Source organism: Eriocheir sinensis, chromosome 33 (genome assembly GCF_024679095.1).
Source record: "Eriocheir sinensis breed Jianghai 21 chromosome 33, ASM2467909v1, whole genome shotgun sequence".
NCBI lineage: Eukaryota > Metazoa > Arthropoda > Malacostraca > Decapoda > Varunidae > Eriocheir > Eriocheir sinensis.
Window position 1 is genome coordinate 16243654 of NC_066541.1, and position 23507 is coordinate 16267160.

Consider the following 23507-nt stretch of genomic DNA (forward strand, 5'->3'; position numbering starts at 1 on the left):
GTGTGTATAAGATCACTGCGGGCATAACAAAAGCGTCTATTTTTTATCATACTAAACCGTTTCTTTACGCTGACCTAAAACCATCTTGTTAACTAGGAGGAGGAGGAGGAGGAGGAGGAAGAAGAGGAGGAGAGGAGAAGGAGGGTACAGTGATCTTCCAAATTAATAGTTCTTTCCGCTCTCTCCCTCCCTTCCCTCCCTCTCTCCCTTCCTCCCACTTTCTTCTTTCCCTCCTCCTCCTCCTCCTCCTCCTCCTCCTCCTCTTCGCTTCTTTCGAGTAAACAAAAGAAGACACAATGGTCGCGAGAAAGTCAGGATCTGCTTTTTCTCTCTTTATTTTCTCTTTTTTTTTCTCTCTTGCTCTCTTGCTCTTTTTTTTCTCTGTCTCTCTCTCCCTGGTTTGAAGAGTTTGTTTAGTTCTTTGCGAGTGTTTGTCTTTACTCTTTTTTCTTCTTTTTTTTCTTTTTTTCGTTCTCTCTTGATTTCCATTTTTTTTTTTTTTTCTTGAGCTGCATCGTTGTTCAATAGCTTCCGGAACTGGGTTAAATCTCTCTCTCTCTCTCTCTCTCTCTCTCTCTCTCTCTCTCATTTTGCCATCCTTTTCCTCTTCTTTTTCCCCTCCTCCGCCCGGAAAAGCGATGGAAAAGAAAGAACGAAAGCAAGAATAGAAAGAAAATAAGATAGAAAGAATGGAAGGAAGAAGGAAAGAAAGAATGAAAGGACGAATGAATGAACGAATGAATGAATGTGACAAACAAAAACGAGAGAAAGAAAGAAAGAAAAAATGGGAAAGACTAAAATCAAGATATCAAAAGAGAGAGGGAGAGAGAGAGAGAGCACGAGAGAGCTTTCCGATTTAAGAGGAGCGCGCAACTCCAGTAATCAGATTAGCGACTTCGGGAACTTGAAAGAAAAAATCATCTCTAGAGGAATAAATTGGGCGATCCCTTCATCACGGTAATGCGAAAACGAGGCTGAGCGAGCGAATCAGACGAGCAAACAGGCGGGGCGGGGCGAGGAGCAGAGCCGGGCAGGAAAAGTACATTAGTGAAGAGACTGAAGATAGAAAAATGCATGCGTTATAAAGTGAATTAGGAGAGAATGAAAAGGGTGATCGTTATAAGTAGGAGAATAAATGAGAGGGCGAAAAGTATATGAATAACGAATGAAAATAAGAAATAGGCGAGAGTTGAAAAGAAGGAAAGATGGATGAAGTATGTGTTATGACGTATATTAGGTCAGACGTAGATAGAGGTAGAATGAAAGGTAAAATACTAATAATTCAAACGACTTGCAAACAGGCGGGGCTAAGCAAAGACCCCGAACACGAAAAATACATTAGTGAGGAGAGTTAAGGAGGAGAGATAGTAAATGTGTGTGTTGATAAGTTTAATAGGCCAGAGTGAGATAGAGGCATCAAAAAAGAATGATAGTAATAATAATTCGTTTGATAAGTGACGTAGGAAAATTAAGAAGGATTGAAAATGTGTTTGTTAAGACTTAAATGAGGTCATACAAAGATAGATGCCGAATGAAGAGTTAATAGTGACAATTCTGTTCGTAATCTAAATATGAAAATGAAGGGAGTAGTGAAAATGCTTGAATAATGAATAAAAGTAAAAAAAATATAGGAGAATTAAGAAGAAAAGATATTAAATGTATGTGTTATGAAGTAAATTAGCGCAGACTAAAATGGAGGCAGAAAAAATAAATATGGTGGTCATAATTCTGTTGATAAGCGAAATAGGAGAATGAATCAGAGGTGAAGAGCCTACGAAAAAAAAAATAAGAAGAAACGATAGGTAATGTATGTGTTGAGAGGCTTAAATTAGGCCAGACAAATATGGACAGAAAAAAAAAATGGTAATAACTCTGTTGATAAGCGAAATAGAAAAATGAATCAAGAGGAGGCGAAAAACAGGACAATAAAGAACGAAAATAAGAATAAAGGTCACAAGAGAGAGAACAACCGAGAAGAATAGTGCGAGGGAAGCGAAAATATATATATAAATAATTCTTCTGGCGAACGAAATAAGAAAAGAACAAAGGAGAAGGAGGAGGAGGAGAAAGACATGATGGAAAGGAAGAATAAATGGATCGAGAGGAAAAGCAAAGAATAAATAATGTGTGACCAAGGGAAAAGGAGGAATATATACAGCACAAAAAAATTCGTCTTGGAAGCGCAATATGAAAAGAAGACAACGAGGAGAAAAAGAGAAGACAAGAGAAAGCAAGAGTAAAGATATTAACAGAAAAATAATATATAAAATAATGCGATGCTTTGACCCTAATAAGACGAAAGCAGTAAAAAAAAAAAGGATGGTTATTTTGGCAAATGAGAGAAGCAGAAGAGAGAAAAAAAAACATGGAAAAAGGGCGAAAACAAGATAATAAAAAGACATTGATATACTGAAACCGTAAAGAACAATATGATAAAAAGGAGCAAAATATGAAAACAATCATTCTCGACGTAAACGAAATAGGAAAAAATACAAAAAAAAAGGGAGACGCAGAGGAACAAGGACGAAAACAAGGAAAAGAAGACATAGACAGAATAGCAAGTCAAGGAAAATATGATAAAGAAGAAGAGACAAGACTATCAGGAGATGAATAACATGAATAGAGATGCGGTAAACAGGAAACCAAAGCAGGAGAGAGAGAGAGAGAGAGAGAGAGAGAGAGAGAGAGAGAGAGAGAGAGAGAGAGAGAGAGAGAGAGAGAGAGAGAGAGAGAGAGAGAGAGAGAGAGAGAGAGAGAGAGAGAGAGAAGGAAAGAAAGAAAGAAAGAAAGAAAGAAGTATAACAGACAAATAAACATTACATTTTAAAGAGCTCGAAAAGAAAAGCGAAAAATCAGAAAAAAAGATAAATGTAAAAAATGAATATAAGATAAAAAACACAATATAGAATAAGACAATAATACAAAGAGAACAGAAAAAGAAAAAAATAATGAAGAATGTAGAAAATATAGAGTAAAAAAAAACACGAATGTAGAAAGAAAAGAAAACAAGGTAACACCCACATTACCACGCACCATCAGAGGAGAAGAAGAGAAAGAAGAGAAAACACACAAGAGAAATAGTAAAAAAATAATAACATACAAGAAAATAACAAAAACATAAAATACAAATAACGAGAAAAAGAGGAAGCAAAAAAAAAAAGAAGACAAACACATTACCACCAAAAACCACCATCAGAGGAGAGAAAGAGAGAAGAATATACAAGGAAGAAAACACACAGAGACAACACACCTTTACCAGGCCCGTGTATACCTGTCTACCTGTCCACCGACCTGGCAGCCCTAACAAGGCGAGTCCCACTTCCTAATGCAAGAATACGTCACTAAGATATACCCAACCTGACCTTATAATGTATATATCTTTATTTTTTTTTTTTTACTCGTGTCTCTCTCTCTCTCTCTCTCTCTCTCAGGTAAAGTATAGGGAGGTGAAACAAGAAATAGGAGAGAGAAGGTGAAGGAGAAGAAGGAAGGGAGGAAGAAGGAAGGAATGAGCGTGGGAGGGTAAGGGAGGGAGGGAGGAGGATGTCGGTAAGAGGTGAGGGAGAGGAAGGGAGGGTATGGAGCCAGTGAATGGGAGGGAGAAGAAGTGGAGGAAAGGGAGGAAGAAGAGAGAGAAAGGGGAGGGAAGGAGATAGTTACGAGGTGAGAGAAGGGAAGTGTGTGTGTGTGTGTGTGTGTGTGTGTGTGTGTGTGTGTGTGTGTGTGTGTGTGTGTGTGTGTGCAATAAACAGGTGTGAAATCTCAGGTGAGGGTTCAATACGCATTCATGATAAGGACTTGAACAGAACACAAAGGATGATTTAGGGCAGGGTTAGTGGTGGTGGTGGTGGTGGTGGTGGTGGTGATGATGGTATTGGAGGTAAAAGTGGTAGGGGAGGTGGTGGTAAGGGTGGTGGTGGTGATGGTGAAGATAATGGTGCTATGGGTGGTGGTGATGGTGGTGGTGGTGAGGGTGGTGATGATGATGGTGGTGATGGCCGAGGTAGATTAATGAAAGTGATAAAACGAATGATTAATGAAGAGAAACAAGACAGTCATGATGTGTGAGAGAGAGAGAGAGAGAGAGAGAGAGAGAGAGAGAGAGAGAGAGAGAGAGAGAGAGAGAGAGAGAGAGAGAGAGAGAGAGAGAGAGAGAGAGAGAGAGAGAGAACACTAATGGGAGACTATATTCTTTCAGTTCTCCATCAAAGTTTTTTTTAAAAGGCTCGATATTTTTATTTATTTTTTTACTTTTCTCTCTGTTGGTAGGAATTTGTAGCAGAGAGTATTGCTTTTCCTGACGTGTGTGTGTGTGTGTGTGTGTATGTGTGTGTGTGTGTGTGCCGGGCCCCACCCACCCACACACACACGCACACACACACACACACACACACACACACACACACACACTCTTTTCACACTCCCAGACGAAGCTCGGTGTAATCAAAAGGGGTGGAGAGATGGAGAGAGAGGGGAGGGAGAGAAGAAATATAAGGGAGAGAAAAGGAAAGGCTCTTGTATAGGGTGAGGAGAGTAGGAGGAGGAATTGGAGGGGGAGAAGGAGGAGGGGGAGGGGGGAAAAAGGAAGGAAGGAGAGAGAATACAGATAAGAGGAGGAAGGGAGTTAGGGAAGAAGAGGTAGGAGATAATGAGGAAAAACGTAGGAGATATTCAATTTCTCTCTCTCTCAGGTGTTTTAATCCGAATATAAATCGACATAGCACGTTAGCTCCTCTCGAGACCTCACCTGATCTCACCTCTCTTGCTTCACCTTTTTACAACCCTTTCTTGCCTCGCCTCACCTGACCTTGTCCCTCAAATAAGCTGCGAATGAAAATAACTCGCCTTTGTTACCTGACCTCCTCCTTCAGCCGTGTCTAGTTTAACCAATCTTGCTCAAACCTCTTCTGCTAAAAAGCCACCGATCTGACAGACAGGCAGAAAGAAAAACAGACAGAGAGACAGACAGATGCAGAAAGAAAGAGACAGACAATTAGAGAGAAAACGAAAAAAATGAAAGAAAAAGGATAAAGACGGGAAAAAAAGTGAAAAAAAGATAAAGAAAAAATGAATGAAAGACAGACAAACAGACACAGTTAGCCACCAACACACCATAACATCCACTCAGCCACTCAGTCAGACACTCATCCACCTCCCCAGAGAGCCAACAAGCCACTCAGTCACTCATCCACCCACCTAGCCAGTCATCCAGAAAGCCAAAGACATCCTGACAGACACTCATACATCACAATATCCACTCAGCCACTCAGCCATCTTCCCAGTCACCCACCCACACATCCACCCACCTCGCCAGCCATCCACCGAGCTCCACACACACCTGACTTGCCGGGCAGAAACTATTACAAGCTGGAGTAGTAACTTGATTCACTCCGCCGGCGAACTTATCTCAAACTTGTCTTATTTGGCGGCGGGCGAGGCGTGTCTGTGTCTGTGTGTATGTGTGTTGCAGTGCTGGAGTGATGGATGGATGTGTGTGTGTGTGTGTGTGTGTGTGTGTGTGTGTGTGTGTGTGTGTGTGTGTGTGTGTGTGTGTGTGTGTGAATGTGTTGCGTATGTGTTTGTTTGTAGCGGTGAATTCCTTGTGTTTGTGTGTTTGAGATGCTGGTGAGGGTAAGTGTATGTATACCTGAGTATTTGAAGGTGTATTATCGTGTGTATATTAGGTGCTTGGTTGGATGGGTATTTGTGTATTCCAGGTGTGTATGTATAGTCAAGGAGTCAGTGTGTGTATTAAGATGTATTTTGAGTGTGTGTCTGTGTATGTGTAGATGATATGTGTGTTTTGCGGGTGCTAAAGAGGGTGTATTTATGTATGTATATATGTGTGTATGTATGAAACCGTATACATACATTTCAGGTGTAAGATGCATACCTATTTATATATTATAGGCGGTATAAAGAATGTATGGAGGAAGGGAAAGATGAAGAAAGGAAAGGAAGGATAAAGAAAGGAAGGAAAGGATGAAGAAAGAATGGAAGAGGCGAAGTAGGGAAGGAAGGAGGTGAAGAAAGAAAAAAAAGAGATGTAGAAAGGAAGAGATGAAGAAATTAAGGAAGAGGTGAAGAAAATAAGGAACAGATGAAGGAAAGAAGGAAGGAGGTAACGTGGCTAAAATATAATCAAAGAAAAGATGAAAAAAACAAACACAAGAAAATGCTAAAAAGGAAATGAGAGAGATACGGGACAAAAAAGGAATAAGAGAAGGCAGGAAGAGGCGGATTAAGGGAGTGATGAGGGAAAGGATAAAATAATGAAGGGAGGGAGGGAGGGAGGGAGTCAGGGAGTACTATAAGGCAAGGGTGAACCAGAAGAGTGACACCTTGCGATTCGTCACCCTGATATCCCCCTGTATAGGTAGTCTTGCTCTCCCTTCACCCTCCCTTAAGAAGCTAACCTGACACTTGATACTGGGAGGGAAAGGGGGATAGGGAAGGGGGAGGAAAGAAACCAGAAGGGAGGAAATGAAAGGGAAAGAAAGAAGTTGGAAGGAAAGGAAGAAAATGAAAGGAGAAATTGGCAGGGAGGAAAAAAAAGGAAGGGAAAGGAAAGAAAGGAGAGGAAAGTTAAAGAAGGTAAAGGGAATGAAAGAAAAGGAAATTGAGAGGAAGGAAGAGAAGGAAAGGAAAGGAGAAAAAGTGGCAAGGAAGGAAAGAAAGAAAGGGAAAGAAAAGAAACTGGATGGGAGGAAGAGAAAGAAAAAATAAACCTGAGCAAAAAAAAACGAAAGAAAAAGAGAAAGAGAAAGAAATAAAGCGTGCAGGAGAAGACCAGCCGAGGGACATAAAAAGAAGAGACATAAGAGAGAGGAAGAGAAAAAAAGAAAAAAAGGAGAGAAAGGAGAGAGGAAAGTCGTCGTAACAAGACTTCTGTGATGGCAAAGACGAAAAGAAAACAAAAATGAAAGGAGGAGGAGGAGGAGGAGGAGGAGGAGGAGGAGGAGGAGGAGGAGGAGGAGGAGGAGGAGGAGGAGAAGGAGGAGGAGGAGGAACGAGAGTATTGAAACAAGATAAAAGCTGGAGAAAAAAAAAAGAAAGAGACTGTAAGAAGAAATCACACAGAGACAGAGAGAGAGAGAGAGAGAGAGAGAGAGAGAGAGAGAGAGAGAGAGAGAGAGAGAGAGAGAGAGAGAGAGAGAGAGAGAGAGAGAGAGAGAGAGAGAGAGAGAGAGAGAGAGAGAGAGAGAGAGAGAAAGATAGATAAAAAGAGAACGAAAGGACGCAGGGACAGGAGGAAGATAAAGGGGAAGAAGAAAGGTGGAAAGTTAGGAAAGGCAAGAAAACCCAGAAAATGGCAAAAAAAAAGATGGAAAGGAAGCAAAGAAGGAAGAGAGGATACGGAAGGGAAGGTGGATGGAGAGACAGTAGGAAGATGAAAGAAAGGAAGAAACTGGAAAGAAGGAAGGAAGGAAAGGTGACACATGAAAAAAGTATAAGAAAAAAAAAGAAAAATCAAAAACACTAAGAACAGGAAGAGAAGAAGACCATCTCATTCACCATAATTCCTCTTTCTCTACTCATTCCTTCCTTCTTCCTTATTTTCCTTCCTTTCCTTATTCTCTTTCCCTCTTTCCATTAATTTCCTTCGTTTCTCTCCTTCCTCCCATCCTTCCTTCCTTCATTATATAATCTTCGAAAACAAGAACAAAGGACAAGAAAAGACAGAAAAACGGGAGACAGAAAGGATGAACGGAAAGACAGACACACAGACGTAAGGAAGGAAGGAAGAACCCATGAACCCAAGGAGCCAATTAGGTGTCAGATGCAGTGTTTGGGCGGGGTAATCTTGGCCCTCGGAGCGGCAATCAGCGGGACATGGCAAGGGTTCCGCGGAGACACTGAGGCATAAGCGGAGCGGTTCATTATCAAGGTGAGGCGCAGGTAGAGGGAGAGTAGGGCAGGTGAGATGGCGCAGGTGGATGAGGGTGGAGATGAGGTGATAAAGGAGGAGGAGGAGGAGGAGGGGGGAGGAGATAGGTGAGATAAGGAGGTGAAGGGGAAGGTGGAGGCAGAGGAGAAGAATTGAGGTGAGGTGGAAGAGGAGAAAGAGGAAGTGGAAGAAAAGAAAGATTGGATAGATGAAGTAAGGAGGTGGAAGAAGAGGAGATGATAGGTATGATAAGAAGGTGGAGGAGGAGGAGGAGGAGAAGAGGTGAGGTGAGGTGGAAGAGGAGAAAGAGGAAGTGGAAGAATAGAAAGAGTGCATAGATGAAGTAAGGAGGTGGAAGAAGAGGAGGAGGAGATGATAGGTATGATAAGAAGGTGGAGGAGGAGGAGGAGAAGAGGTGAAGCGAGGTGGAAGAGGAGAAAGAGGAAGTGGAAGAAAAGAAAGATTGGATAGATGAAGTAAGGAGGTGGAAGAAGAGGAGATGATAGGTATGATAAGGAGGTGGAGGAGGAGGAGGAGGAGGAGGAGGAAAAGATAATGATGGTGGTGATGTTGTCGTTAGTGGTGGTGGTGGTGGTGGTGATGGGTGGTAGTGGTGGTGGTAGTGGTGATGGTGGTGATGATGGTGATGTTGTTAGTGGTGATGGTGGTGGTGGTGGTGGTACTGTTGCTAGCGTTAGTGGAGTTGAAATAAACGTGTATGTCCGAGTTTCCGTGGTGGTGGTGGTGGTGGTGGTGGTGGTGCAGAGGCCTCACTATTAACTCCACCAATATTACTTGCAGCCGAAATTGGGGTCATCGCAGCCAGGCGGGATAACTCATATTGAGCCGAGCTGGACCGGACCCGAAATTGTATCTGACGCTCAGCCAAACTGTGTCCGGCGGCTGATTGTGTTGTTTGTGTGTTGTGCTTGGCGTTTGTGTTGCTCATTGTGGTGTTTTGTATGTGTTTTGTGTGTGTGTTTCTACTAGTACCTCGCCCCTTTTACAAGCGTTCTCTTAACTCTTTTAACTTTCCCTTTACTTCCCTCGACTCTATACTTTTTTAACTCCTTGTGTTTCATTTGATTTTTGTGTGGTGTTTTGTATGTGTTTTGTGTGTGTGTTTCTACTTCCTTGCCGTATTACAAGCGTTCTCTTAACTCTTTCAGCTTTCCCTTTACTCTTTACTCTATTTTTGAACTCATTGTGCTTCATTTGATTTTGCGTTGCTCATTGTAGTGTTTGGTATGTTTTTTTTTTTATGTGTTTCTACTTCCTCCTGTATTTTAAGCTTTCTCTTCATTCTCCGGTTTTGTATCTTCCTCTTCGTGATTTCATTTCCTGCTTCGCCATTTCCGGCTAACATTCACCTTTCTTTTTCAGGTACTTTTTTTCTCCCTTTCTTTTCCTTCAAATTCCCTTCTCTGTACTCGTTTCCTCCTTCTTCGTTTCTTACTAACATTCACTTTTCTTTTCTTCATCCCTTCATCCAATCTTCCATTCTTTTTCAGTTTTTTCCCCTTGTCTTTCCTTTCCTTCATCTCTCCTTCTCTCTACTCGTTTCCTCCTTCATCTAGCATTCCCATTCACCTTTCCTTCCTTCCTTCATTCATTCATTCAATCTCTCCTCTCTCCACCCAAACATTAATTTTTCTTCTCCTTCCTTTCCTTCACCTCCCCTCCTCTGACCGTCTGTCTGTCTACCTGTGCTCTCAAGAAATTAAATATAGTCACCTGTATTTTTTTTCTTTCGTTGCCCAGGTGAGGCGAAGTCATGTGCTCTTTCAACGCCAGATGGAGGGTGAGTGAGGTGAGGAAAGCGGACTCACCACCACCTCCACTTCCACCTCCACCACCACCTCCACCAGATCCTCTCACGTTCGGAAAAAAATGAGAAAAAAAAGGGAAGTGGGCCGTGTGACAGTCAAGGGAAAATACTGTATACACACTTTGAAGGAAGGGAAAAAAATCAGGTGTGTATTTTAATGAATGGGTTGATTTCGTGTTGTTGTTGTTAGAGGTGTGTGTGTGTGTGTGTGTGTGTGTGTGTGTGTGTGTGTGTGTGTGTGTGTGTGTGTGTGTGTGTGTGTGTGTGTAAAAAACGGAAAAGAAAGCGAAAGAGAAAGAATAAAAAAGAAAAAAAAGTATAGAAGTAACGAAAAGAGAAAAAGAATAAGAAAGAAAAAGAAAAAGAAAAAAAATAGCCTGTAAAGTGAATAAAAAGGAAAGAAAAGAAAAAGAAAAAATGAAAAAATAAAGAAAACAAAAACGGCAAAACTAAGTAGAGAAGTGAAAAGAAAAGAATACAAAAAAATAATAATGAATCTAGAAATGAAGAAAAAATAAGGAAAAAATAATCCCATAGGCCTGAACAGAACCTCCAGCCTATTCAGCCCCTAATAAAGAGGAAATCACTCGAGATATACTTCCTCCTCAGCGAGAGTCCCGGTAAGTACACAGGTGGGCAGGCCATTCAACGCGGCATTAATTATGAACAGGTAAACCCCTCCGGCCCGCCCCCCCCCCCCGCCCTCACCTGGATGGAAGTCACCTCGTTACCTCCTGCCCTCCACCACTGACTTTCCCTTTCTCTCTCTCCTGCCCTCCTATCCATTTCCATCTCCATCTCTTATTATCCTTCTCCCATTCACTCCTATATTTTCCTCACTCAGTCTCCTTCCTTCCTTCCATCATCTTCCTTTCCTCCATGTCTTATCATCGTCCTTCTCCTCTCTCCTTCCTTCCCTCTAGACCTCTCTCTCCATTCCTTACCTCCTCCTCCTTCCATTATCTTTCCTTCCCTTCATCTCTTATCATCCTTCTCCTTAGTTTTCCTCCTTTTTCCATTCTCTTTCTCCCTCCCTTCCTCTCTCCATTTCCATCTCTTATCATGATCCTTCTCCTTCCCTTCCCTCTTCTTCCCTCAGTTTCCCTCCTTTTCTCCTTTTATTTTCCTTCCCTTCATCACCCATCGTCCTTCTCTCCACACTTCTTCCCTCCATCTTCTTTACATCCTTTCCTCCACCTCTCTCCTCCTTCCCTCCAACCCTTTCCCTTTATCCTCCTCCTCCTCCTCCTCCTCCTCCTCCTCCACCACCACTAACCGCCCTTCTCCTCTCCTTACCTCCACATATTAATCCTTCCTATTAACTCATTCCTCCTTCCCTCCACTTAGAGCCGTGTATAGAAACTGCGGGTCGGCCTCCACTTCCCTCTCTTCCCTCCCTCCCTTCCTCTCCTTCCTCTCCTTATCTCCCTCATAGCGTCCAGGTAAATGGCTCGGCCTGAGAATACCTGGTGAGGGCCATTACGCTCTAATTACTCAGCTGAAAGGTAAATAAACACACCTGGATGGGGGGAGGGAGGCTGTTTAGAGGCGACCCTTTATATAGGCGATAATTTGGTGGTCCTGTTTATGTTGTTTGTTTATTTTGTTTTTGTTTGATGTGTTTATCTTGTTTATCATATCAACTGTATTTTATTATTTATTTTGTCTAATCTATTTAATATCTGACTTTCTTATCCTATTTACTTTATTTTTTTTCATTTTTTTTTATTTGTTTACTCTAATTTTTGTCTTCTTTATCTTATCTTTATCTGTTATTGTTTATTTTGTTTGATTTGTTTACTCTTTATTTTTTGTCTTCTTTATCTTATCTTTATCTTTTATCGTTTATTTTGTTTGATTTGTTTATTCTGTTTATTTTGTCTTCTTTATCTTACCTTTATTTTTTATGGTTTATTTTGTTTGATTTGTTTATTCTGTTTATTTTGTCTTCTTTATCTTACCTTTATTTTTTATCGTTTATTTTGTTTGATTTGTTTACTCTGTTTATTTTGTCTTCTTTATCTTGTCAGTCTAATGTATCTCTTCTGCTAATCATGTTGTGTCTCAGTTTGTTTTTCTTGCTTTTCCTTTGTTTCTTCAGCTTGTTAATTTAGTTGTTTGTCTTTTGTTAATCATGTTGTTGCTCCATATAAAAAAAATGGGAAGATATGAAGATGATGTTAAACCGGCAGATGCAACGAAGTATGTAATAAATAAATAAATAAATAAAGCTCTTCCTCTTGTCTACGACTTCAACGCTTTCAAGAGAGTAGTAACAAGACACCTCGATTTTTTACCCTCTTTCGGTTAAATTTTGTAGGAGCAGCTTTTTATTTTTCCCTTTTAATTTTTGACCGTAGAGGAACAGTACAACCGGGCGTTTTATTTTCCTGTTTTATTTTTGCCCTTGGAGGAGCAGAACAACCGGGCGTTTTATTTTCCTATTTTATTTTTGCCCTTGAGTCGCTTCCATTCAAGTATAAAAAGAATATGTATGTGTGTGTATTGTAAATGGCTGGGACACACAGCTGACTCTATACGCCTCGTTTGTGCTGTACTTTAAGCTTATTACGCGCCAGACAGGGAGACAGATGGAGGTAGGAGGCTCGTCGCGGAGGCTTTGGCGTAAGTACGGACTAATGAGACTTTTTTTTCTAGGCTTCACTGGAGGCTGTTGTGGGTGGGTAATAAGAGAGTGGGTAATGCTTCTTTGACCCATATTCTCAAACATTTCGAAGCTTACACACCCACACACGCATATCTAGTAAGGCTTTCGTAGAGGTTGTGTGGGTATTTCCATGGGTAGTTGTAATAAGAGAGTGGGTAATGCTTCTTTGACCCATATTCTCAAACATTTCGAAGCTTACACACCCACACATGGAAATCTGGTAAGGCTGTTGTAGAGGTTGTGTGGGTATTTCCATGGGTAGTTTTATGAGACTGGTGATAGTTTGACAAGGCTTCTACACCATGAACGTGAAACAACCCTCATGAGAAGTAGGACCCAACTAATCTCCTTTGTATATGGGTGGGTGGGGGATTCCATGGGTAGTTTTATGAGACTGGTGATAGTTTGACATGGCTTCTGCACCATGAACGTGATTTAAAAAAACAAATGATAACCCAACTAAGCTCCTCTGTGACCTTTAAAAATAGTTGTTGTGAGCGCCGAAAGAGAGCGTTTGAGTATATGAGGGGGGTAAGGGGTGGTTCCATGGGTAGTTTTATGAGCCTAGTGATACTCTGACAAGGCTTCTACACCGTCAATGTGAAAAAGCACTCGTGAGAACCCAAGTAATCTTATTTTGTGGACTTAAAAAATAGTAGTTGTGAGCGCCGACAGCGTCTCAGAATACGCTCCACAAATAACTTCACAGGAGTCTAGGCTTAAAAATCGTCACACTTCGTTTACGCTACACGGGAAGCTCGTTCAGCGATGCTCTATTAGTACACTACAGGAAGAGGTTGTGGTATCTGTGTGCAGGTGAAAAATGAAGGGAAAAAGGTGTGCCATTAACCTGAAGGAAAAAATAACCACGCTTCGTTGAGAGCATCGTTAGTTTGGTCTTGCTTCGTTTAGGCTACACGGTAAGAAAGGGAAGAAGGAAGGAAGGAAGGAAGGAAGGAAGAAAGAAAAAGAAAGAAAGAAAGAAAGAAAGAAAGGAAGGAAGGAAGGAAGGAAAGAAGGAAGGGAGTTTATTAGTTAGTTTGTAAGTAAAGAGTAAGTTAGTAAGTGTTAATAATTTTGTTAGCTTGGAAGTAAGTTTAAAAGTACGTAAGTAGGTCTGTAAGCTTGTAAATTTGTTAGTACCCAAGTAAACAAGTAAGTATGTATGTATGTAGGTAGATAAGTAAGTAAAAAAGTATGTCAATTTGTTAGTGCTTAAGTTTGTTAGGTTATTAGGAAGTGAATAAATAAATAGGTAAGAGAATGGGGGAAGTACTCGTGGGTCCCTTTGGTCGAGGAGAGAAAGGGGCTGCAGTGACGGTCCTCGTGTGTTTCCTCGCCATAAAGAAAGGCGGTAGAGTGAGCGAATGGAGGTACTGCGTGTTATAAGAAAGGGGAAGCGTCGTTCGTAGGAGTGTATGAGATTCAGAAACGCACGCAGAACTTAACAAGCCGACTCCTTATGTTTGTGGCACAGTCAGGATGTAAAACGATGGCCTGAATGTTACTAAATTTGTGTTGTAAAGGTCTGTTGTGAGTGTAAATCCCTCCTCCTCCTCCTCCTTCTCATTTTCTTCCCTCACTTCTTTTCTTCAATCATTCCCATTCATACATGTAATCATCTACCTTATCTCTCCTTATCAATCCCCCCTTTCCTCCCTCTCCATTATTATCACTGTCCACTATTCCATGTCTCTCCATACATTCCTTTCTTCTCTTCTCCCTCTATTCCCCAAAGCCGTCTTTATCCTCTCTGTGCCTTCTTCTATAACTCTTCCTTCCTGTCCCTTCCTCTTTCTTTCCTTCTTGTTTCCTATCTCTTCCCCTTTCTTTCCATCGGCGTCTTCACTGCAATCCCTTAAGTATGTCGTTCTCTACCACCTCAACACTCTCTCTCCTTTCTTCTCCTCACCCCGTCTTCCTTTTCCCTCCCTCCTTCCCTTCGTTTCTTCATTGCGTCCTCTATTACTATGTCGTTCTCCACAACCTCAACACTTTCTTTCACTTCTACTCCTTCCTCCTTCCTCCCTTCCTCGCGTGTCCAGTGGCAGGTCGTTCGCGTCACGCTGTCGGTGGCTTATTGAAAAATGTGCACGTCTGAACAGCACCTCGACGCGCGCTGGATGACTGTGATTTGGCCTCGTTCACGCAGATCGACGGCCGCCAACGTGCTTGTAAATAACGCGAGTCTTGAATAGCTACTGTTACCCTTCCTCCTCCTCCTCCTCCTCCTCCTCCTCCTGTGTCGGTGATGATGTGGGGAAATAAGTGTTATGAGGGAGGGGAAAAGAGGGAAGGGGAAGAGTTCGGGATATTTGTTATGTTAATGAGTTGAGGTCTTGAGTATATTGGGGGAAAGGGATTTCTTATGAGGAAGGGGAAGGGGAGGAGAGAAAGGGGAAACGTTTGGATGTCTGGTAAAGATAAATGATTAAGGGAAGGGGTTGAGTTGGACTAGGTTTGGTTGGGTTTGGTTAGGTTAGGTTTGGTTGGGGTTTAGGTTTGGTTGGGGTTTAGGTCAGGTTAGGTTTGGTTAGGTTAGGTTAGGTTTGGTTTGGTTAGGTTAGGTTAGGTTAGGTTTGGTTGGGTGTGGTTAGGTTAGGTTTAGTTGGGTGTGGTAAGATTAGGTTTGGTTAGGTTAGGTTAGGTTTGAATAGGCTAGGTTAGGTTTGGTTAGGTTTGGTTTTGGTTAGATTGAGTTGAGGATACAAGGGAAGGGGAAAAAACTGTTACAGGGGAAGAGAGGGGGGAGAGTGGAAGAATTAGGGGATTTGGTAAAAGGAATATGTTAACAAGTGTAGGATAAAGGGAAGGGGAAGAGGGATAGGAAAAAAAATGGTATATGGTAAAGGGAAATGGGTGATAAGATAAAGATATGGAAAGGGAAGTATTTTTTTTTACAACAAAGGAGACAGCTCAAGGGCACAAAAAAGGGAAATAAAAAAATAAAAAAAAAGCCTGCTACTCGCTGCTTCTAAATGGGGGAGGAAGGGAAGATGAGGGGGTGTTAGGGAAATGGGAAAGGGCAAAAAAGGAAATATGGAAAGGGTAAGAATGGGGAAGGAATGGGGAGAGGTGCAAGAATTAGGGAAACAAAAGTGTGTGTGTGTGTGTGTGTGTGTGTGTGTGTGTGTGTGTGTGTGTGTGTGTGTGTGTGTGTGTGTGTGTAATGGGGTGTGTAATGGTGGGTTTTCTTGCCGTTTCTTTCACTTTTCTTTTTTTCTTTTTTTCCTTTCGTGCTTCAAGTATTTATTAACGTAGTTCCCGCCTCGTTTTTCGTTTTCTTTCCTTCCTAATATTACTCGTGTTCATGCGATGTGTTGTTGTGTTTTTCTTTTCTTTTTTCTTCTTTCTGCAGCGTTTTACTGGTTCCAGGCTTACAACATTTCCTCCTTTTCTTTATTTTCCTCCTAATGTGTTTTCTCTTATGTTTTCTTTTTTCTGTTTCCGTTGCTTTCCTTTCCTTTCGCTGTTCTTCCTTTTCCTCCTCTGATTTCTCCAACGATATTTTTTTTTCCTCTTTCCTTTCCTTCCTTTCGTTGTCTTTTCCTCTTCCTCCTTCGTCTACTTCCACGATTTTTCCCTTCTGTTTCCTTATCTTCCTTTTACTTCCTTTTCCTTCTTCGATGTTGTTGTTGTTTTTCTTTCTTTCAGTTTCTTTTCCTTCATTTTGCTTTTCTTCTCTTTTCCTCCTTCCATTCCTCCTACGATACTTTTTTTCTTCCTTTCTGTTCCCTTTCCTTCCTTTCGCTTTTCTTCCTCTTCCTGCCGCAATTTCTCTCACAATATATTTTAACTTTCCCTTTCATTTCCTTCTCTTCGCTTTCCTTCCTCTTCCTCTTTTTTCGACTCCTCTCAGTATTTTCTTCCTCTCTATTTCTTTGCCTTTCCTTCAGTGCCTCTTCATCCTCTTCTTCAGCCCCTCTTTACCACTTAAAAACCTTCCCTTCCTCCCTCTATTTCCACCTATAGGCTTATGTACACCAAAACCGGGGGTGGCAGACGATAAATTACGAAGATTATTTTTAAACTCTCCCTATTTCCTTCCCGGACGGACGTATTATGGACAGTCTCCCCTTAATTATAGCCCCCGACCCTCACGCCTTCCTCTATTTATATACCACAGGCTCTTTGAACGAAGCAACGCCTTGAAAATCGTATCCCCCTAACACTCAAACCTTCCTTCATTTATACTATAGACTCCTTGATAATGTTTTCCTCGACCCTCACACCTTTCTCTACTTATACCACGAGCTCTTTGAACGAAGCTATGCCCGGAAAATCGTATCCCCCTAACACTCAAACCTTCCTTCATTTATACTATAGACTCCTTCATAGCGTGTTCCTCGACCCTCACACCTTCCTCTATTCAAATCCATCTCTACTTTCTTTCATAGGAGCAATGCTTAGAGAGTTTTTTTGTGTGTGTTTTTAATTTATTTTTTGCCCTTGAGTTGCCACCTTTACCGTAAAAAAAACATATACTTCGAATGAATCAGTGCTCTTAAAGTCTTCTAAACAAATATACAAACTCTGAATGAATATGGGCCCTTGAAAAGCAAACCCCTTCGATATAATGGATTCAATGCAAGGAGTTGAAGTTTTTTGTTCCCTCTGTTAGTCCGTGGGTGTGGCGTGCTTGTGTGTTAAGGGGGTGAGGGTGTTAATGCAAGGGTGTTAGTGTGAGTTAGTGTATCGGTTTAAGGGTGGTCATGGAAAGGGAGGGCAGTGGTGGTGTTATATGGGTGTAGGGGATAATGTGAGTGTTAGTACTACGGTGTAAAGATGGTCGGGGGAGTACGGGGAGGGACAGTGTTGGTATGTCAAAAGCGTAAGGGTGTTAGTGTTAGGGTGATAGGGTGCTTAGAGGGTGGTCGCAGGGAGGGTGGGGCAGGTGTAGCGTGTCAGGGGTGTGGCTCCTGAGGTAAGGGCTCCACCTGGCCATATACCTGTGCCGCGCCATCGCAGGTGAGGCGTGAAATTAAGAGAGGGCCGCCGTGATTGGATACTGGCGGGTGTTTAACTCAGCCTCCGATTGGCCGATATGCCGCGCCGATTTTTTATAAAGCCGTGCGGAGATTGGCTAACGAGTTTCAGGCCGGATTTGAGTATTGCGCGCCGTGAGGCATGTGATTGGCGAAGAGGTGTGGGTGACTCGCTAATCGATAGTTCTTATTGGGTAGTTAGTTAGCTGTTGCTCTATCGAAGTATGTCCTATTTCATAAAGGGGTGGCTAAGTTTAGTGTCAGACTTCAGTATTAGAAGCTGTGATTGGCGTTTCAGGTAACAATATAATCAGTAGTTCAAATTGGATTATTAGATGTTAGGTTAGGAAGGTGCTATGTCCACTTAATGAAGAAGCAAGAACGCTGGCCAAGTTCCGTGCTGGATTTCAACATAGGAACTTGTGATTGGTGATTCAGATAACTATATATGTGGTAAATCTTATTGGGTGGCAGTGTATCGCATTCTATTAGCAATTTCTTAAAGCAAGGCAGCAAAAATCACAATTACCAATCCCTTTTTGTTCTTAATTAGTCCCCCCTATAATATTACCCTTAAACAACTTCTCTTTTCCCGCTAGCTTTACCTACAGGCTTGGATAACCTTAAAATGGAGGTGGGAACGATAAATTCCTTAAGACTATTCGGCAAGAAGCATTTGAAACTGTTATAGGCTGAGCAATATCAAGAGAAGGAGGGTCTCGAGAGGGTGGAGACGATGAACTCCCCGTGATGATTCAGGGCGAGGCATTCAACACTGTACTGGCGGAGTTATAGGAAGAGAAGGATGGATTCGAGGACTGTTCTGATCAATGGCGGTGATTAGGTGATTGGCTGATGTGCTTCGGTGGGTCCTGATTCGAGGTGATGACTAGCTAATGGGACCTGACGGATTAGGGAGAAAGGCCACTACAGCCGGCTGATGAGATGTAGTGATCCGTGAATAATGGATTGTTATGATAAGGACACCTCTTGCACTTTCTCCCTCTCTCTCCCCGTCACGCCATCTCTCGGAAAATAAGGGAGTTAGAGAAGTGTGTATAATGTGATCTGACTAATGAAAATGCACACAAAAGAGAAGATAAACGTAAAATATAGGAAAAAATGAAGATGTAAAATAAAAAAAAAGGGAAATGAAAGAAGAGAAAGAAGAAAGACAAAATAGGAGAGATAAGAAAATAAAGGGAAATGGGAAAGGAAAGACTAATGAAAATGAATACGAAAGAGAAGATAAAGGAAAAATATAGGAAAAATGAAGATAGAAAATAGAAAAAAGGGAAATGAAAGAACAGAAAGAAGAAAGACAAAATAGAAGAGATAAGAAGGGGAAGAGAAATGAGAGAGAAAAGAGGAGATAAAAGAACGAAATGAAACAAGAACAGGTAGACATTTTAATATATAGAAACATATAACACAGAAAAGCAAGAAAAAAAAAGGCTGTTATAAAAAAAACATTCAGACAAAAAATGAAAAAAACACCAAAAACAAAATAAAACATACATAATAAAGAAAAATATATTATTGAGCGTTACCACACAATACAAAAAGAGAGACCTTACCTTTAACACCGCAAGAGGGGAGGGGGATGGGGGATAGGAGGGGGCGAGGGGGGGGGCTAGCGCTGGCTGATGAGCTTAAGTGACCCGTGAAGAAGAGATAAACTTGATAAAGACGAGAAGGAAGAAAAAAATGAAGACAGGAATCAATGGAAAAAGAGAGAGAGAGAGAGAGAGAGAGAGAGAGAGAGAGAGAGAGAGAGAGAGAGAGAGAGAGAGAGAGAGAGAGAGAGAGAGAGAGAGAAATGTACCGTTCCCACACGCTTAAGAAAGTACCGTTAACCGAGAGAGAAGGAAATAAAGAAAGAAAAAAAGAAGGGTTGCAAAAGACAAAATCATAAGCACAAACAGCACACACACACACACACACACACACACACACACACACACACACACACACACCTGAGTTACACCACGCTAATATGTCCACCCAGGTAGGGAGAGAGCGAGAGAGAGCTAAAGCATTCTGGGGCTCAGGTGACACGGCATAAACTCGCTCACCTGTTCCTAATTTACCTGTCGCTTTAGCCATTGCGTTTCATAATTCAGGGAGACGACAGCTGGAGGGCCATTCGTTAGCTACCTTGTGACACCTGGGAATGCCGCCCAATTACCTGCGCGGATCAAGTGTGCGCTGTCCGGGCGGGAAGGTTTAATGCTGCTACTACGATTTCAGGGGCAAAGTGGATGATTACGGGACATGGGACGAGGGGAGGGAGAGGAGGGAAAAAGAGGAGAGGGGACAGAATAACATAGGGAAGACAAAGAAGACGAGGCGAAGAGGAGGGAAAGGAGGGAAGGACGATTGAGGAGAGGTGAAAATAGGGTAGGAGAAGAAAAAAGTAGAGGGAGGAAGAGGGAGAATATGAGTCGAGGAGAAGGTGAAAGAGAGAAGAGAGAAGAGAGGGCAGAAAAAGAGATAAATAATGAGGAAAAAGAGGAGCAAAGATGGAGGAGTTAGAGTCGAGAAGAGGAAAGGGAGAAGGGAGAAGAGGAGAGGAGAGGAGAGGAGAGGAGAGGAAAAGGAGAGGAAAGGAAAGGAAAGGAAAAGAGAGGAAAGGAGGAAGGCAGAGGAGAGGAGAGGAGAGGAAAGGAAAGGAAAGGAGAGGAAGAGGAGAGGAAAGAAGGAGAGGAAAGGAGGAAGGCAGATGAGAGGAAAGGAAAGGAGAGGAGAGGAAAGGAGCTAGGAAGGGAAAGGAGAGAAAGAAGAGGAGAGGAGAGGAGAGGGGAGGAAACAAGAGTATGACGGAGTAATTCTTAAAAGGGCAATCAAATTAGAGAAAACAAGGAGGAAGTGATTAACGACGAACAAAGGAAATTAAATGACAGATGAGGAGAGCAAAGGACTGGCGAAAAAATACACACAGGAAATACTTAATGCATATCAAATTTAAAGACACTTGCCCCAAAGAAAATTAATATATATCCTTTGTAGTTCATCTCCAATCTAGCGAAGAGGTAAGTCAGATGAACTAAACTTGACATCTATAAACACGGCGGAAAGGAGAAGGGAAGATGAGATAGAGAACGAGAGAAAGGTCAAAGGAGAAGTTACCCAAAAATTGTAAGAGTTAAAGATGGAAATTATTGAAGAGAAAATCAGATGAAATAAACTTGATATCTATGAACACGGTGAAATGGAGAAGGGAAGATGAGATAGAGAACGAGAGAAAGGTCAAAGATGTTACCCAAAAATTGTAACATAAAAGATGGAAATTACTGAAGACGGAAAAATTATATAAAAGAGGAAGATTAAGAGAGGGAGAGAGGGAGAGGTCAAAGAAGATATCACCTCAAAAAATATAACAAAAAAGATTGAAATTATTGAAGAAACTTAATCCTACTCACCCCAACACCCCTCCCCCTCTACACACACACCCCATCACTCCTCCCACCCACCCCCCAAGATCCCCGACACCACCCCTCCCTCCATCATCCTTAACCCCCCCACTCAAACATACCCCACCCCACCCCTCCCTCCCTCCCCCTACACCCCCCCCTCCCAATAACCCCCACCCCTCCCCCACCCTACACCCACCCTTTAATAGCCCCGACCCCATCCCTCCCTCACCCCACTACACCCCCCACCCCCATCCCCCCTACACTATAATCCCCCCTGACATAATGGGAGAGATACGAGATGGGGGACAGACAGACTGGGTGAAGCAGGTGATATCCCCCCCCCCCTCTCTCTCTCTCTCTCTCTCTCACTCTCTCTCTCTGAAATAGGATGAGTTACGAAGCGAGTTTTTTTTTTTTTTTTCTCATATCCGGGTTGAGGGAGTCAGAAGGGGTCACGTAATGATTTTAGAGAGAGAGAGAGAGAGAGAGAGAGAGAGAGAGAGAGAGAGAGAGAGAGAGAGAGAGAGAGAAGTAAAATAAAAAAGAATGAATGAATGAATGAATAGATGTGAGAGAGAGAGAGAAGGAAAGAACGAAAAGAAGGAAAGAAAAGAGAAAGAAGAATGAAGAACAAAGCAAAGAATAAAAAGAGGAAAGAAAAAAATGAATAACTGAATAGAAGAGAAAGAGAGAGACAGAGACAGAGACAGAAACAGAGAAAGAGAGAAAAAAGAGAGCGGGGGAAGGGGAGTAGGGGAGAGAGACACCCATATCTACAGGGTCTCCCCATTAGATGACTCTCCCCAGTGGCTATACATGACACGCCTACCGACCCTCCTTTTAGCATCCAGAGCCTTACCGAACATCAGATCCACTTAAAGAGAGAGGGAGGGAGAGAGAAGGGAGAGATTGCATCCATTTATCCCTCCCTCCCTCCACCCAAGTTCCTCCCTTCTTCGTCAACCTGCTTATCATCCACCTCACTCTCTCATCCACCATCCACTTATCCCCCCATCCCTCCACCCACGTCCCTCCCTTCTTAGTCAATCTGCTTATCATCCACCTCACTCTCTCATCCACCATCCAGAGTCAACCAATCATCCACTTTCTTCTGTCTCTAATCTATTAATATCATCCATCTCACTTGATTTATTGTCCGTGCCTGTTCTTTCTTCTTCATTATATATATACCTGTAAACGCCTTTTTTTCTGTGTGTGTGTGTGTGTGTGTGTGTGTGTGTGTGTGTGTGTGTGTGTGTGTGTGTGTGTGTGTGTGTGTGTGTGTGTGTGTGTGTGTACAGTCTTATCAGTATTCCTTTCTTTCCTTCCTCTCATTCTTCCTCCTCCTCCTCCTCCTCCTCCTTCTCCTCTTTATAATCCTCAATCTTGCATCTTCCTCAGCTTATTGTATTATCTATGTTTTCTTGCTCCTCTTCCATCATCCCTCTTCCTCCTCCTCCTCCTCCTCCGTCACCATTGTATTCTTCGCCCGTGTCTCCATTCCGCCTCTCTTTCTTTAGCTGCAGTCCAGGTAAAGATATATCAGGGCAGGTAACTTTCCTCTTTGTATCACCCTCACGTCAGGAAGGAAGACGGAGGAGGAGGAGAAGGTAAGAGGTGGAGGAGGAGGAGGAGGAGGAGGAGGAAAGAGAAGAAGAAGAAGAAGAAGAAGAAGAAGAAGAAAAGAAGAAAAAGAAGAAGAAAACTGGAGGAGGAGGAAGAAGAGGAGGAGGAGGAAGTGACACCCGTTATCAGAACATGGCTAAAGAAGGAATGATAGACGTGGAGGAAGGAGGAGGAGGAAGAAGAAGAAGAAGAGGAAGAGGAAGGGGAGGAGGAGGAAGTGAGATATGAAGGTGCTGGCTTTCTCTGGTTCTGTTTATGCATTTATTTATTCTTCCTTTCCTTCTTTCGCTCATTTCATTTCTATATTATTGTTGTTGTTGTTGTTGGTGGTGGTGGTGGTGGTGGTGGTGTTGTTGTTGTTGTTGTTGTTGTTGTTGTTGATGCTGTTGTTGTTGTTCGTGCAATATACAAAGAAGGTGAATTATTACGTAGTGATCAGATTTTTTTTTCTCGCGACGCCTCAATTATTCCTTTTTAATTTGCTGGGGTTTTTTTTCATTTTCTTTCTTTTTCTTTTTTTCTCTTTTTTCTTTATTTTTTCTCTTGCTTCTTATCGTTCTTGTTTTCGTTACTGTTGTTGTTGTGTTTTACCTTCCTCCTACTCCTTTTTTTTTTCTTGTTCTGCTTTTTCTTATTATTATTATCATTATTATTATTATTATTATTATTATTATTATTATTATTATTATTATTATTATTCAGCTTCTACTTCTTCAGCTTTTTTTCTCTTTTTTCTTTTGCTTTTGCTTTCTTTCTTTTTGCTCTTCCGCTTCTCCTTCTTCTTCTTCTTCCTCCTCTCCTTTTTCTTCTTCTTCTTCTTCTGCTCCTCCTCCTCCTCCGGGTAACGAGGCGTGAGATGGTCTTCTGAGCCTCAACCTCCTCGCCCCATCTCGCTCTGGGGACGGTCCGTTTAGCTGTATTTCTATATTTCTCTCTCTCTCTCTCATTGTTTTCTTTTCTTTCCTATTCTTTATATTTTTTCTTCTTTTCCTTCTGCTTGTCATCTCTCTCTCTCTCATTTACTCTTTATTTTCCTTTTCATAACTGTCTCTTTCTTCTTTCTCTTCGTCTTGTCATTCTCTTCTTTCCCTTTCTC